General features: G+C 35.6%; 1 protein-coding gene across 3 annotated transcripts in view; it reads right to left on the reverse strand.

Moving 5' to 3' along the window:
* The window catches only part of adgra1b (adhesion G protein-coupled receptor A1b), a 130,680-nt gene that overhangs the window by 19,013 nt on the left and 92,699 nt on the right, over positions 1-18,968 (reverse strand). The window lies entirely within an intron of this gene.

Here is an 18,968-nt window from a genome sequence, read left to right on the forward strand (position 1 = left end):
GTAGTTCAACCTTGGTGAGTCTAACCTCAATAGGACAATTAGCAGTGATGGGGGTCTAATGGAGTACCAGAAGGTAAGCCATAAATAAATGCAACCTACAATGTACTTCATTATTAAATGTTGGACTACAAATTTGAATTGACCTGTTATTGTATGCTTTTTACTCTAAACATACTATCATTTGATTTCTAAATAGAACAAATGCATAAACAAATAGGTGCATTTCCCCGCATTTTATTCTTTCACCTTCACAAGTGCATTTGTTTTAGTTGTTCTGTTTGTCTTGACAAAGACATGTTTATTTTGCAAATGCAGTTGCTATCTATACAGAAAGACAAAAACTCTGAATAAGCAGTGGCACTCTGTGTGGATATCATTACAATTCTGTTTATATAGCACAATTTCTATTTGCAGTATTCATAAAAGTTTGCCATTTTCCTGATACGATCTCTCTCTGCTCTTAAAATGTATTAAACATGCTTTTAGTTTGCTCTTATGTTAGGACCACATGCTTATATGTGGGGGTTTACTTAACCCATGGTAAAACAGTGGATGTCAAAAATCCTTTTGGATTTCAAAAACAGCATAGCACACAAGCTGCATGAATTCAAATTCTTTGTCCGTGTGTGGTAGTAGGTTATGTCTGTAATAAATGTCGCTCTTATTCCTATTCTGGAAACCACTGGTAAACACTACAGAATTTTAGGGCTCATTGCTGGAAAGATAACAAATCAAGAGGAGCCTTCCCTGTAATGCACAGGCTAGCAGGGTTTAAGGTGTGGCTGACACAGGCTGGCCTGCAGTGGCGCAGGTACAATGGGGACATTAGAGGCGGATATGGTCAGTGCTAATGACAGGTTTGAGAGCCAGAGTGAGAGCTCAGCATGTGGTAACAGGATAGAGTGGAGCACTGGATGCAATGGAAGACTGGGGCACTTGTTAGCAATCGGAGCAATAAAAGAGCACAGGACAAAGCGATAGTTCAAAGCTGTCTGTGGCACCACTGTATATTAGTAAAGCACATCTATTGCACGTGTACAATTTCTATGGCTCTGTGGCCAATTTTATTGCTCCTAATATTCTCCAGTCATGATTGTGCTCCTGAACAAATAAATTAGTTCTATAAAATTCTGAGCAGAGCTTTACACTACAAGTATGCTGACAGCCATACTGCTAAACATTATCATAAAATCTAAAAAATATATGTTCAAAATCTTGTTAATTACAAGATCAGACATCATTTTTCTTCATTTTCAGTCTGCACATAATTTTAAAACCAATTAAGAAGGCATAATACGTCTATACCAATCAGAAGTGTATACCTTCTCTGTCTTTTAAACAGGCTTGCTGTGTTGGCTATGGCTGAGGTTTATTAGAGTCAGCAGTAAGAGCTCAGTGGATCTACAGTAGCTTTGTGCTTATCATAAGATAAATTAAATTGCCTTTTTTCCCCATTTGTGTGTGTGTATTAACCAATAAAATTGGATCATCAAATACCTAATAAACTCAGCTCCAGACTAAATGAATGTGACACTGCCTTGTTATGCAACAGTTGAGTGGTGCAAACATGATCTCTCATCATGCAATTATTAAGATATGAACTGTTTACTTCCCAAAAGTTGGATGTTTGTCTTGAATTTTATGCAAATTGTTTGGGCTTCATCTGCTGCTTTTAATGCCAGAATCTACATCATTGATATAAATCAGGATGAACACTGGTATTTGTACACGTCCCTGTGGTACTCCACTAATTACTTCACCTCATTCTGAGAATTCAACCCTTATCTGTACTGTTTTCTATGAACTAAAATGTTTTCCCAATCTAAGCACATTGATTGTGAGACAGATAAAGCAAAGTAGATTCAACATTTTGCAGACATGAACGATATTTGTAACCACAACCGGGCTCGAGCTGTACTTTGTGACCCAATTCACCCAGGCCACGATCTGTTTTCACTGCTGGGTTCTGGTAGGAGGTACCGCAGTATCAGAACACTGACAAATATATTCAAAAACAGTTTCTTCCCCCAAGCAGTCCGCATCTTAAACAGCTCAAATTAGCACCTGCACATATTAGCGCCTGCACTTTAAGGTACTGCACTGTTTGCATTATGTCCTGTCTTGGCTGTATTATAATGTCTATTGTCTGGATGTATTGTCTGTTTGTTTGTCATTTATGCATTTTTTTCTTTTTTCTTTCTCTAATGTTACTGGGTACAGCTGAACGAGTAAGCATTCTGATACACTTGTTGTATATGGCAAATAAAGAAATCTTGAATCTTGAATCTTTATTGCCACAAGGACTGAGTACTCAAGGACCAGTTCCTCTCAGACAAAAGAAAGGGGGAAACCTGATCAAGGAAAGGGAGGCAGTGAATTCCATTAGAAAGAGGATTGTGAAGATGTATATAATCAAGAAACTACTACAAAAGTATATTCAATTCCATTCCACAGCACCTAATTAGAGATGATCTTGGAACTCTACCAACACTTAAGGAGGAGATGAATGTCATCACACAAAGGAAGCAGCAGGATGTGTTGGAATTCCCACTGAAATGTAAAACTAAACATACACCTTTGTGCTTGCATACAGATCTGTCGTGAAGCGGAAATCCTACAGCAAATTATTTCACTAATGCCAAGATTGTGACAATCTTTAAGAAAAAAAGACAAATCCATCTGTGGAATGTCTTTGCTGTCCATGGTGGGCAAGATCATTACAAGAACTTTCCTAAAGTGTCTTATTCCTCTTGCTGACGAACTCCTCCCTTGACAGCAAATAAGCTTCCTACTCGAATGCAGCTAATTTACTGAATGGTAATAGATTAGTCTCCAACAACTCTGGCCCAAAACTATTGCCACTCTGATTCCAGTCTCAAACACCAGTATGCTGATAATGCTTCAGTATGTGCCTTGACAGAAATGCATCCCCAGACTGTCAACTTATTTACTGAGGCATATGAGAGGATGGGACTAGAATTCTGTCAACAAGCTCCAAATATACACAACCCAGTGCTATCAATTTGGATTGACGATGAGTGTCAGACAAATTTGGAGCACTTCCCACGTCTTGGGAGTTATCTTTCACAGAAGGCGGATTTTGACAAAAAAATCCCGCATTAAGTCTGCAAATGCAACTTTTGGCTGCCTGAGGAAGTAAGTATATTTTTGAGGATAATGATATTAATTCTGAAACCCAATTGAGCAATCATTTCTACTATATAGGGATGAAATACAGGCAACATGCAGATGACACTTGAAAGGTTGTCATATCACCAATGTTGTTAGTGGAAGATGTTATGTATCAAGTGAGAAGACAGACACATCCTACATTAGTGTTCTTTCCCAAGCTGCAACCCAAGGGCTGAAGCTACGATCATCTGCTATTAGCTCTGTTGGATTGGATATGGATGTCAGACTGCAGGCTCCCCGAGAAAGGTTCTGTTCTCCCAGCCTAGCCAAAGCAATTGCACCACAGGTGGCCAGAAGAAGCATTTCAAAGATATAGTACTGTAAAAGCAAGCATGGAGAAATGCATCACCAATACCATCTGCTTGGAGGTTATGGCCCTTGAAGGAGACAGATGGAAGAAAAATATCTGAGAAGGAGTCCTGCAGTTTGAGACCGCAATGATGTCGGAACGAGAAGGCAAAGCAAGAGCTTCAAAGAGAGATCACCATGACTGAACTCAGCAGCACACAAGAAGCTTATTTCCCAAGACTACACCTGTTCAAGAGCCCAAAGAGTCTCCATCTATCTTTAGGTTCATGGAAGCTAATCAATTCTTGGTTGCAGAACAGCTAATGAAAATGAAACAACTTTTTTTTAAACACATAAATACAAAGGTTCTCATACATGGAACTAGTGTATCTATTTATACTGCAATCAGTCATTTTTGACAATATTGTACTGCCAGTTGGAACAGACTTGTTCCAGCTAACAAATAGATGTAGATATTATAAATCTGCACAGATAAATTTAGACATATCTAATTAAAACTAAGTAAATTTTGTAGATTTCACTTTTCTACAATTCGACAAAAGTTTGGGGAGGAGAGTATTTTAACTCTTTACTGAAAATTTTCAGGACGAGAAATTTCTTGAAAGAACTTGTCCATCACCCTTTCCTTCCTTACCTAACGGATGTGCTAATACTTGTGAGGTGAAAGAAAAAAAAGTCTTTGTCCATGCAGCATATGCCAGTAAATCCCAAAACTGAAACCCCTCAAGCACTCTTGCTGGCACCTTTTCCATGCAACTTGAATCAGCACCAAACAAGCAATACAAAAAATTACCCTTGTCATGGGGAGTTTAAAATCTCCAGAGTGTCTTGGGAAACATTCTCACTATAAATGTCCCATTGCATTCTATGTGACACATTTGTATTACTTGTAGTACCACTTAATTAGCATCATCTGGGTTCAGATAAGGAGAGTTAAAAAAAATACTGATATTATATACATTACATATATAAGTTAGTTTGAAGCCACTTTGTTGTTATACTTTTATTTCTCTCTCTAAATCCATTGCCAATGTAAGGTAAACTATGATCTTTGGCAGGGTTAAACAGCTATATATCTGAAATATTTACTTTCATAAGCATTGATGCTCTGGTACCTAATCTTTAATCTCTAATGTAAAGCAATCACTGCATGACATAAATACAAATCAAAGAGCTGCCTGTCCCAGGATTACAAAGATGAATTGGTCTTGTGGACTCGTTTACCTATTATAGCGTCAAGTAGCCCAAAGTTTATAGTTCTTTGTGATGTGCCTTTTTTCAGCAAATAAACTGTTCTAACACTGTTCTCATCTATTATCGGCACCTTACACCTTATTATTTCATGTTAATACAGTATACTGACAGTGTTTAATACAGATTAATATTTTGTTTTAAAAAAGATTAAAATGTAAACATAATTCTGCATATTTGAATGTTTTAGATTGCAACTCCTTTGATGCAAAATAAAAAAAAGGAAATGTGAAGCCAACGTTTTACCACTCACTGTTTTACCGCTAGCAAATTTCTTATGAAGTATTTTTTTTTCTCATGGTAAAAAAAAACAAACATTAGCTTTGTAATTTCTTTTTGAACAAAAATAAACAATCCAAATAGCTACCTGAATAAACAACACATTGTCATTTCCTTCTCATCCTTCCATGTTATACTTCTGCTGATTTCTTTGTACTCCATCAGTCACCCAAAAAAAAAAACCTCAACCAGCCTCACCATTTCAGCCGTAGAGAAATCTTTGTCAATCAGCCTATAACAACAGTTGTACAGAACACATGGATATGCTAATAACTAATTGGAACAATAAATAAATACTGTCAAACTGAGAATGCTTTTAATTATAGCCTGAAACACTAAGGAAAAATAATAAAAAACACTAATTAATTCAAGCTTCAAATATTATTGTAATCAACAGTATCCTTCATAGCCAATTTACTCCACAACTTCCACTTTAAACTAGACTGTGTATAACATAGTACAATAACTCCCATTGTCTGCACAGCATAAAACAAAATTACCCATTGGCTCCATAACACAGTGCAATGACTCTCATAGGCTACAGAGCACAGTATAAGAATTGCCATTGACTGCACAGCACAGTACAAATACCCCACTGTCATAATAATCAAAACCTGCAATAATCATGTTTAATTTTCTCTTCCACATTTTTATTTTCCCTCAGCAAGAAAACCCTGTCATGACACACATTTGCTGCTTTCAGGAGAATACAGGACATTTTTATAAAACAAGATAACATCTAAATTATATCATCACAATCAATATAAATGTATGTATGTTTTTAGAAAATTTGGAGATATACTGTATATAATCTGGTCAAAATGTTTTTGGCTTCATTTTGATTAATTGATCTTTTATGAATGACCATGATACACTCATGTGACCTTACTGTTGCATAAGTGTGAAATCACCTCATTAGGGAGATATGATTGAACATACATGATAAAGAGATTTATGCTGTTGAATGTTAAGCCTTGTGAAAGAGAGCAATACTCCATCATTATGTTGGACGTTGATTAGGGGTGGGGGAAAAAAATCAATTCTCACATGCATTGTGATTCTCTCTTGGACAATTCTGCATCGATGCACAAAACTCCATAATTGTTCTTTTATTTTTTGAAATATGTATATTACTAAACATTTCAGATAAATATAGATAATACTTTATTAATCCCGTAGGGAAATTGATTAGATAAAAACCAAAGATAAAAACAAGGCAATGTAAAGTAAAGGACAAACAGAGCAAAGAAAAGGACAAAACTAATTGCGTGGTGAAACAAAGACATACCTTCTCGGCATCACTTTAGTGAAACAGCAATACCAACACTACATTGACACCAAAACTCAAGTTTTAGAAAGAAAGAAAATAGGGTGGCAATAACCTGCGATGAGTGGAGGTCCATTGCAACAGAATCCTAAATCACTATTATGGCGCACTACATCATCGATGAATGGCAGCTCATGTCTTGCGTACTCCAGTCACACAGTATGAAAAAAAAATCATTATGTATAAAAAAAATGTGTCAAGAGATGTATCAAGAATCAATTTATTATCGCATTGTTGCACCCTGAATCGAAACTGAATAGAATCGAATCGTGAGGTGCCTAGAGATTCCCACCCCTAACGTTGAAGCATTATCACTTGCTGTCTGCAATGTTCAGCACTCACAGCAACATCTAACTTGGCAATATACGATATTACATCCAAATTCAGACTGTCAACAACTGACCACAATCTGGGAGAGCACTAGATATGACACCTCACAAAGTTCACAACACATAATCAACCTTATCTTAGTGAGCACTTTCAAACTACTGGTTCCAATGCAAGCCAGATATCCACACAAGCACACCCAGGTACTGTACAAGACTTTTTAGCTGTGGTGGACTCGCCAGCCATTCTTTTTTGTGATGAATCAACATTTTGTTTTGTGTGATTTGCGACAGACATCATTGTGGTTCAGATGTGCAGAATACTGTTAATAAATGTGTACAACAGACTAATCATAGCGAATTCCAGGTGTGATGGTCTGGGGAGGAGAGTATAGTCAAAGCTGAAGTCTTCCAATAGTGATTCAAGGGAACAGCCTAAGATCAGGGTTGACAAAGTTTTGCATTTGTTTTTATGGATGTGAGTGCCATCAATACTTTTTAATGTCTATAATAGCCCTACTTACATTTTTATTCCTGATAAAATATTTAAATTTACTATCTAAAACAATCATGCATTTTACCATTTAGTTTGATCCTGGCTTTAAATAGAAAATAAAACAGCAGGCCACTGGAAAACCTGGTATCTAACAGAAGATTCTGATGCCAGTTCTGACACGTACCTCTTAACTCAGCAGCATGGATTGTGCAATGTTTTGAAATTTCAATGTTTTGAAAGATGTTGCCAATACTGGAAAGATAAGATATCTATGTCCAAGGAAAAATAGCAAGTTTTACCTTCCATGTTGAATAGACCAAAAACAGTTTGATCTACAGACTGCAGATGGAAGTTGAGTTTATTCATAAGCTTGGTAATGTCAGTTAGAAATCATTAGCTTTGCAATCCATTTTTTATTTTACAGTTCAATGTTAGTTTTCACCTATTACTAACAATAATACTTTTTGTTAGAAAAAAACATAAAAAGATACATCTTGATCGCAACAAGACCAAGACCATCAAGTCCACAAAGTGTGCTAAAAATTCTCCCATGGTTTAGCCAATGAACATTGCTGTACACACCGTCCATCTCCTGAAGAAAAGTTTGAAACTGTCTGTGCATCAGGGCAGATCAGGCAACAAGAATATTCACTATTTTCACCACTGTTGTCATCACAATATTAAGATCATAATTTGAAATCTCAGCACAAAGATGAATCCAATGAGAATTTACAATGGTCAAGGTGATCCGCAATGATATTTACAAATTCCTTCTGTTTACTGGCTATAGTAGGAGCATTGTCAATCATCACAGAAAATATTTTTTCGATGTCAATTCCATTTTCCTCAAAATGATTGATAAACATCTTAGCTATATCTTCCAATGTAGTTGTGACATGGGCGGCACAGCTTTTAGGCAACACAGCTCTTTTTGAATCCCATCTGATTCACAGTATCTCATAAGAATTGCTAATTGCCTTACGTCGTTTATATCCATGCATTCATCGAACGCAATACTAAATACTTTTAATGCCAATGTGAGCAGTTCACATATTCACATTTCACATTTTAGGCCATTTCACATATGCATCTCTCCACCAATATTGCAGACATAGGTAAGTCAAATTATTGAGGTGATTGTGTGTTTGTTGAGCAAACCATTAAAAATACATCTGAACAACTACGAAAAGCCTCTTTTATATATTCCCCATCTGTAAATCGCTTTCCGTGTTTTACTTAATTTCTTTGTAGCTTGTATTGCATTAAAATCAGTAAAAATTCCTTTACTTGCCATTAATGGCATACATGCCATAGGTTGGCCTAGGACCTCACTTGCCACATCAGTACAACCTTTTCTGGAGGCTTATAATGATATATCAGTATATTTATTTTTTTGTGCAGGACCACACACATCCTCATGCTGCTCACATAACAATGGCTTCCTTGTAAGATGACAACATGATTGTTATGTTGCTGATGTCCTCTTACATACCAGATCTGAACACAGCTGAAGTGATGAGAAGGGAAAACATGTGGCTCCGAAACAGTAAACAGGCACATGCATGTCCAAGCTTTTTGAGAGGAATGGGCAAAATTCCACAAGACAGCACTTGCAACCAGGTACAAAGCATTTGTCGCCTGATTTTCATCATGTATTGCTTTCAGCAACAGCCACACATGCAACTAGCCCATGACTTTCATAGTAGATCCCCTGTTCATCAGCCCTTTCTGTGACAAAAGTTAGGATAAATTTAACTCTGGTCAAAATGTCAGTGTACTTGCTACAAAACAGATGGTCTTTTTCTCATTATAATTTGGTGAATTTGTTGGATTTGTTCTAAGAGATGCATTTCTTATAATGCACAGTTTATGTACTAGTTTTCATTAAAAAAAACAATTTATTAACATAAACATAAATGTTTGCCAAACATTTTTATTCAAGTCTCCAAAACAAACAGACTTGTAAACATTCCCATGGAACATTCCACATCTATTCTCCCTGTGGGGGAGAATATTTTTTTTCACATAATGAATTAATTGTGTATTTTACTATTCTTGTTGCAATACAAACTTCAATACTGTAAAATGTAAGTAGTGTGAAGGATGCCATTCCTGCAAGACAACAAGTTAATCTGTCAAAGAGCAATGTTGAGCAATGTTGTATGGTACTTGCATTGTATTACATTTCCAAGCAGATAGATCTCAAAACATTTTTAAAATTGCAAATGGCAAATGGTGAGACAGTCAATTTCTACATTGTACCTCTCATTCTGTGGAGAGCTGCTTTCTATCAGTTTATTACAATATAATATTGTCCTATCTTGTCCAGTTATTTGTTCCTGGCAAAATATAAATGACAGGTTCATTTCAGGGTATTAATTTTTCTTGTTTATTCCAGTGCATTGCAGGTGATCATGCCTTTATTTTTTAGACAATTATTGCTGTTTATATATCTGACATTAAATTTAATCTTTATACAAAGAAGCAATAAATATTGTTACAGCTTTAGGTGACTGAGAAGTGTCTCTTAGATTTTAGTTTGTGACACTTAGAGAAGTAAACACTTTAAAGGAGAGAGGATGTTTGCTGAGGTCTGGGGGTCCCTTCAGCAGAAACATTTGTAAAGGTTACCTTAGTATACCTAGGTAAGTTGTGAATTAAGGAGTGTCAAGGAGCAGTACAGAAACACACAATATAAGATCAAATGAAGAGCACAGAGAAGACGAGGAAGAAACATGGAGAAGCACGGAGAAGAGAGAGAAGTCCAGAGTAGTTGGGACTTGTGCTACTTCTTGATCATCCAAAGCAAACCTGACTAGAGCTAAGTATTTGAACCTTGTTAGAGAGAGTGTGCTATCCTGTGTTTTATGGAACTTGGGTTTCCTGGGAAAAAGATGCCTCAGTTAGATATGTTTTTCCTGCTTAGGGTGCAATTTTATGGATAGGGATATATACAGTAGTAGGCTCCCATTTATTATGTGGCATTCGAGGTGAAGAGAAAGATTTAACTGCATTGTATTTAGTTAGAAGGCAGTTCAACTCTGGCATGGCCTCTGTAGGCATATTAAAGAGTTTAATGCTTAGTAGCAGTCCAGGGTTTTCTGGAGGACCAGAATGTTGGGCCTCTGAAACACCTTGTTTGTAAATACTGTACATAAAGTAACTTGTGTGTTGTATGTTTTGTTGTGTATAGTGTAGTTTGTGTCTTGCCATTGTAATAAATATTTGTTCAACCAAGTGTGCCTGGATTATTACTCCTCTCAACAAAGCTGTGCCAGAGAACAAAGAATTCTCTAATTATAGCAGCTGCTCGGGTATATTGCTAGAAATCACTTACAAGTCAGAGGTTATTAATAATTATTTCACTGAATGACTAAACCACTAGGTCAAGTCCTTTTCTCCAGTTTCGTACCCCCCAGTTGTAACAATATGAAGAGTAACTTGTAGAAATAACGGAATTATTTCTATAGTGTGAGATAAATGTATCAAAGTCATGGTTACCAAATATGGTTATTTCTGGACAAAAGCAAAAAAGGAGGCACATCATTCAAAATATTCATTTCAATAATATCGTTTCAAGACTCACTCGTACACACAAAAAGTTTTACACGTTTCAGCCAAGCATTTTCATTTAGGATTATTTAAAATGTACTGGACATTATGGAATATATTAACATTTTTCAGCTTCTTTACAGAATTCTTAACAATTTGACAGAACACAGTAAGGAATGACAGACGTTTTAAAGATCTGCTTATCCTACTTTCAACCTCGGTGAGATGGGGATTTCAGCCTACTTAACTGCCAAATGGCTTTTAAACTTAAAAATGCTTTATGTTATTACTACATTAGCACAAGGGCCAATACAAAATAATATGAAATCTAATGTATCTTTTTTTATATATAGAGAATAGTCAAATTAACCATTTGTTTGAAAATTCTAAAGCTAAATTCTAAATTTCCTTTACATAATTCAGACTATTGTGTCTAGTAAAAATTCGGGGTTTACCCAGGAATAACAGGAATCTATTAGATCTTCTAAAACTATGCTTCTCAAAAATCTGACTAAGTTATGTACCTGCAATATTGTGCCCTATGGGAATGGACTCAAAGAGACAGAAGAGTTTTGTAGGGCAGGACCCATACGCTGTCTGTTACAATTGTGTTGCTTAATGTTTATCTCCTTATTTTGCCTTCATTAATCATGCCCATGCTGCTCAGTGTCATGGCTGAAAGCCTGGTTAGGGTCGAGAGTGTTAAATAGTCTGGGACTGTCATTCCTTTCATTTTTACTAGTTTACAAAGAATTATGCACATCAAAGCCTTAAGAAAAACTATTTTTTAATAATGCAGATTTATTTTTATATTGGGCCTGGTTTGATAGTCAATAAAAAAATAATAACTACAAAGGCATAAGAGTCATACTAAATGACACAAAGGCTAACCGTTTTTGTAGGAAATTATATTTCTTAAATAAGTCTGAACCCAAAACATATTGGAACACATTTCACTTTGTCACCTAATAAAGGTAAAATTACATGGATGACATGCTTTTTAGTATTTAAGTAATAGGTCATCAGCTAAAATGCTTTCATACATGAAGTCATTTAATTGCATCTGATTTATGAACATTTAATGAAGTGGTATCAATTTCAAAATCATGCAAAGAAAATACATTTGCATACTAATATGCAGTAATACATCCAAAGAGCTCTTAGTCACCTCATTAGACAGACTACCTTCATGTTCCCTTTGCCGTTTATCAACACCATCCCCGATCTCATAAATTTAAGTGTGAATTAGGAGATTTTAATCCTCTCTGGGTGCTTGCTGCTAAGAAACTGTGTGAGCAATGTCAGATCAATAAATGCATTTTAATTGCTAGCAACCACCAACTGGCACATTTTATTTTGAACATTAAAACCATTTGAACTTTCAATTCACAAAGTACATCCATAACAGCAAGCTCGAACAAAATATGGGGTCTAAAGATCAAAAGTGCTAATGAATTTCTCAAAGGACGCAATTTTATTTTAGTGTATGTTGTAACCTATGTACCATGCTCATCCTTTAAAATGAAACAGAAAAGACTTTTCATTCATTGCAGGGATCTTATCACTGAGTAGAAGCAAATACCAGAGCAAACCTTCACCAAAGACTAATATCTGATGATGACAGTGAAAATATTTTTAGCTCTGTTTTATTACATATTTTCAGTTAGCATTTTAAAAAAGCATTTAAAATCACATGAACCTTTCCCTTTTACAATCAAAAATAAAGCTATAAAAATACACTACACAAAAATATATACATGCATTCAAGCATGCATACATGTGAGAATATTTTCTTGCAACGGATTTTTTCCTCATCACTGGAGGTTTGTAATGTATTTTCCATGTTTCCATAGTGTAATGAATTGGCCCAGTGGAAGTGGAATCTGAGCCTGTGATGACAACAGATTGCCACCTGTGGCCGCCAAAGTGGCAGGGGAAAGAATTTTCTCATGAATATATAGTGCCCTCCACATTTATTTGTACGACCCATGAAATATGAAAAACGTATACAGCATGATGTAACACTAATATTTACAGAATGGATAATGTGTCTTTCATAAAACAAATTCTTCAAATGTTTAACCATAATCATAATACACTGAGCAAACACCAAATTACAATGAGCAAACTCTTTTTTGTCTAATAATCAAAAGTACAGAAAACATGATGCATTTATTCATGCTCCTGCAGATAGTATTTTGAAAATCCTCCGCTGGCATAGGTTACACTGACGAGATGCTTGCTGCAGTGTGTGACTTCTGTCACTTCATATGGGAGTTTTATTAGCATTATTCCAACCATAATTGTTCTAGGCTTCAGATACATTGGTTTCCATTTGTGTGCAGTGATCTTGAGATTTAACAACAAGTGCTCAATTGGACTGAGGTCTCGAGATTGTGATGGCCTGTGAACACTTATTTTGTGTGCCAGTAACTGTTTCTTCATTGATTTGGATGACTGTTTTGGAATATTGTCGTGCTGGAATACCCCTTTTCAGCCAAGCTGAAAGCCAATCTGAGCTTCTTGGCAGAGGAAACTAAGGGATCGCCTGATTGTTCTGGTTCATGTTGAAGTTAATGAATCCACCTTTACTTTTATAACCACTTCCCTGCAGTCTTTGGAGAGCTCTCTGACTTTAAACCATAATGAACAGGTGAAAGTTCATTCCATGCTGAAAGGAGTGAGACACACCTGAAGAAGACTCCATAGCCGAAACACTGTTTCTTTCCTTGCGTTTCAGCATGGGGATAAACCTTTACTTGTTCCTTTGCAGCCTATGCATGCTGACGCAGCTACCTACGTAAGCATTTGATACATGCTACAGCTGAACGTTTTCAGTGAATTACCTACATTTATTCCCCAGAGAAACTGGAAACCTTCCAAGGCCTCTATATAGTTATGGAGACTTCCATCGGGCTTCTAAAGAATACAATGTTGTTGGAGTTAAGCTTGTTAAAAGGAATACATAGAAGTCTGAATAAACATGACCATGGTATTTTCTGGAATTTATTTTTGACAAATGACTTGCTCTGCACAATAATATTAGGATTCATATTATTGATCCGTCTTTCGGATGAAACATTAAACCGAGGTCCTGACTCTCAGTGGTCATTAAAGATCCCCAGGCATTTCTCTATAAAAGTAGGGAGTTAAACTGGTGTCCGGGCCAAATTTCCCCCCTCTACCCTTACCATGGCCTCCAAATTGTCCCCATGTGTGATTGGCTTGCACTTGCCCTGCGATGGACTGGCGCCCCATCCAGCGTGTACCTTGCCTTGTGGTTGTTGCTTCCCAGGTAGGCTCCGGCTTCCCGCAACATCATATGGTATAAAGCAGTTTGGCAAATGACATGACATATTATTGATAAGATATTATAATGGTATTCATTTGATTAAATCTTTATTAAGTCTTTTTGTTTCTTTTATGCTTCCAACCTTAACATGAAGCCAGGGGCCTCTCCTGGATCTTTAATTACATCAGTGGTTGGAACAGTTAATATGATGGCCTCCTCAGCCACACTACCTGAAGTGGGGACCTTCTGCTTGTGGTGGAAGCAGTGGGATGAAACCCATGTTTGTTTATCCACAGGAGGAGCTATCCTAAAAGTAATTCTTAAGCTTGTAGATCATGGAAGAGCAAATTACTGTTGCACAAAGCAAGTCTAAGAAGATGATGCAAGCTGTAAGGAGGGTAGTTTTAATGTTAGAGGAGGTAGTACAAGTCACATTATAAGTCTCTATACTAGAGTTATTTTTAAAACACCTTTGTTGCATGTCTATTATGGATTGTTATATCTATACTGATGATACTCATACCTATGTCTATACTACACTTGACACTGAAGTAGCTATTTCTACACTAATTTAATCTTTTACCGGGGTGACTCACAATTTCCTTCAATTAAACTGCGACAAGACAGAAGTTATGCTATTCAGCAACCCTCATCACCTATGTAAAAACCAATGCAGTAACCCTATCTGTGGATGGCACTGTACATAAATCTAATTTAAAACTGAAGAATGTAGGGGTAGTATTTGATCCTAGCCTGACTTTGGACCATAATGCCTAGAGTACTGTAAAAAAAAGTCATTCTTCGGATCAACACATTTGTCTTTTCTAGATCGATTACCACAGTGAGTAGGGTGCTGCAGTATCTAAATTCACACTGGTCAAAACTCAATATGTTCAGAATTCAGCAGCCATAATCAGGACCAGGTTGCGCGCAAGCAATCACATTTCATCTGACCTGGAGTCCTTGTACTGGCTTTCTATCTGGTTTTGAGTCAACTCGTGCTCACCTATAAGGCTCCACATGGCTTGACACCTCAGTGTCTATCTGACTTATCTCCATACTTGCCATCTTGCAAACTCTGTGTCTGACTCTGGTCTTCTAAGTGTCCCCCAAGCTTGTTTGCATTCTGTGGTTGACAGGGCCTTCTCTTCCTATGCCCCAAAGCTCTAGAATTCAATGCCCAAGAATATAGGAGGGTCACCTACCCTGAGTGCTTTTAAATATCAAAACCCTTGTTATGTAATTAGTATCTGTGGTGCTCCATTTTCTAATGTCCTCTTCTGCTGCACCTTGAACTGCTTGTATGTCCTATAAGCTTATTTCCTAATTTGCAATTTGTATATTTTTTGTTTTACTACTTTTAAAGGCACTGTACTTCAACTTTTTCTAATTATTATTCAGCCCATCCAGCTTGTTTGGTAGTTAATAATTTTCTTGAAAGAAACATTCCAAGTCTCCAAAGCAAAACTACCTGAAGCAATGAGACACAAAAATTGTAACTAACAATATAAATGTAAGGTCAGACTGCATTAATAAGGTGACATTTTCAAAACCTTTGAGAGAGTACAGTACATTCCTATTGTGTAAAGGTAACACCTAGTAAAGAATAACACTCATGATTCTTAAACACAACATTTACAGGTACTACTGCTCTGGACTAATAACTAGAAGGTTGTGGGTTTGTAACCCAAAAAAGTAGACAAACTTAGATCACTCCAAAAAAATGCCAAGCTGTATAAACGGGAACAAACAGAAGCTTCTCCGTCTAAAATCAAACAAATTAATAATAGGAAAAGAAATGTAAGAAGTGTTTCCAGCACGCAGCACAAGCCAACTGTTACTTGTTGCACCTACTAGTGGCACAATACAAATGTGTAGGGTGGTTTAGACCTGCCTCTGAGATCTTCGGATATCACTAACAGACAGAATCCGAGATGGTTGGGATGTTTGTGAAACTAGGGGGTTATTACTGTGCATCTTCTGTTTCACACATCAAATTCATTATTTTTGTTCCGGTCACACCATCTTAAAAGTAATCAGTTCAGTAGCGCCATTGGTGGAACAGGATAAAAAGCAACTCTCAAATCCAAACTGGGTTTATGAAGTGTAACAAAAACTGCTATTTACAAATTTACACCTCAAAGAAACTAAAGCTTCTGATCAAAAGCCATGTCACACCTGCTAAGGCTTTGACTCATATTAGTTTAGTAATGTCAGAAAATAGTTTAGCAAAAAATATGAGAAAACACCATTTTATTTATTTCCATTAGAACAAAAACTACCATGATAATAGAATTCATGCAGCATTAACCAGATTAACACCACTGAAAGAACGTAAATGTTTTTTCAACATTTTACTCAAAAGACAAAAATGTATACATCTGTTAGAAGTCTTGAAAAATACCTTAAAATACACTGGCCTTGATATTAAACAGCAATGAAAAAAACAATTAAAAAAATAAAATAACTAGTGGAAATTCTCAAATGGACAACCATGTATCTCCATCTCCATGGCAACATATATCCATAGGACAGTTAGCTTTGACCAATCAACTCAGAGGTACAAAAAAAAAATCACAGTGCATTTAATGTACTGCTATATATCTGCATGACACTTGTAATGCATAATAATTTGTTCTGATCAAAACGTTATATATAAACTAGTATTCTAAGTACACTTGATCATCACCAGTCTTTTATCTTAAGATCTGCAAAGTGTTTACCTCGTTTACGACACAATACAAGTAATCTGCATTCAAACTAAGTTAATTTAAACAATGCAACCCCGTGGACAATGATTTATGTATAATAAATAAGTTTGAATATTTAGGTCAATACAAATGAGAAAAATAAGACACAATTGGCATTTTTAAATGTTTGTGTTCATTATTATACTTTAATGCATGTATTTCTGTCTTTGAAAATAGCATAATTAAGAATATTTTGTAGGCTGAAACAATCAAATGTATATGTACCTGATGTGGATTCCTATGTCTTATTTTATAATTGTGAAGACGATTTACTTCATACCTGACTTCAATTTCTTACTTTAAAACAAAACTGTCCTCTAACAACACAGTTACTGTTCTTTCTATGTACTCTTCTTTACAAGACTTGTTTTCAGTTATAACAACATATTCACCTTTTTATAGAAAGGAACATTACAATTGCATTTAGATATTTTCACAAATATAGAAGAGAGCTGTAAATCCTTTAAGCAGGTGAGTGTTGCTAGGTAAGCTGGTTTATAAATTCACTGAAAAGTGTCACCTTAAGATCATTCATTTAAAAAAATGCCATTATACTACCGTAGTAATCATGACTATTCGTTGAATCTGAAAGATTGGCGCTGCGAAATACACAAAAGCAAACATTTCTGCTGTTACATACTGTACCTTCCCGTCTAACATTTTGCCTTGTTTTCTTGTGTTCTGTAAACCTACAGAATTTGTAACAAAACTGAAATTATGATGAGAAAGATGACAACCTCTGCAAGAACTGTGACAAATAATAAGCTCATTTTAACTTTTACATGTAGTAAGACAATTCTGAATTAATAAAGTTAAAAAGCACAAAAAAAATTAACTACAGGAAATATTAAGGAAAGATGCACTAATCATAAGGCATAAAACAGAAGAGAGAAACAACCCTACAACACTTTCCTCATGAAATCTTGCAAAATGAGGATTAAAAGAGCTAAGGAAGAGAATTAATGCTTCACATTTCAAATGATGTAAAAATTGTCCAAATAAACATCATGTATTTTGTAACTAATTTTAACACCTTCAACACGGAATGGAATTTGGAATCTAAGGATTTTTCAAAACTGGTCAAAATACATAAACCTGTTAAAGACATGCACAAAGAGGAAAAGCTTCAAACAGTGTGCTTTATGTGCTTTTACCTATTTCGTCAAGTTTATATACGTCTTTATGTGCAAAACAACATTTTGGTATTAAGGATATACTGTAAAGGCAAATGAACAAGAGAATATTGGCTATATGAAAAAGTAACTACAAAATGAAACAAAAATAAGGTACCTCTTTTTATCTTTTCATATCTGTAATACATTCTTGAAATGTGTTTACGTGAGGGTCATAAAATGTATTATTCATTTGAGTTAACTTTAAAGATGCATCTTTCTGATCCCCACATTAGGACCCAGTGGTCACGAACATGTCACTTTCACCAAGTAAAGCTTTTACATTTGAAATAAACATGCCAATCCAAACATTTCAGACGAATAAAGAGTCATTTATAACTTGCAGGTTCTGCTCTTTTCTCTTCACAATTATCAACTCCTTAAATAATTACCAAACACGACTCCGGAAATAAATCTACTAATTGTTTTACAGCTTTGTCAGTAAGCTTCATTAACAAACACCATGTCCAAGCAGGAGCCCACGCAACACAAATAGACTTCTAATTGATCTGTCCATGGTCCTGAATTAACAGGTTCTTTGCCTTACTATAAAACTATAAAACAGGAGTTACATCAGAGCAACTCAAGGCAACAAATAAACAATAATAACATTAAGCTCTAATATTGTTATATTTTTATTTAATAAAAAGTTTTGATAGAAAAGGTTTGTTTGATGAATTTGTATTCATCACTGACACAATATTCTAAGTTATGTACAGTTTGGCAGTGATATTAAACTTTGGCAATTTGTTCATAAGCTTATTAATCTTACTACTTATCTTTAAAAGATTAAAGATACAGAAAAAAATGGACCTTAAACCCTAGATTAATTTTATCTGTTCAAAGATTGACAGGAAGCCTGGCCACTTGTGGAATAACTTGAATTAAAAACAGCACTATTAAATACATATTAAAAAAATAAATGAGAATCTAAATCACTTTCTATCCAAAATAATAATGGGACGTGAATCACTAAAGCACTACTAAACTAGGCTGCCAAATTAATTATCAAAAACTTCTTA

The sequence above is a fragment of the Lepisosteus platostomus genome, chromosome 6 (assembly GCF_059453375.1).
Source record: "Lepisosteus platostomus isolate fLepPlt1 chromosome 6, fLepPlt1.hap1, whole genome shotgun sequence".
NCBI classification, from domain to species: domain Eukaryota; kingdom Metazoa; phylum Chordata; class Actinopteri; order Semionotiformes; family Lepisosteidae; genus Lepisosteus; species Lepisosteus platostomus.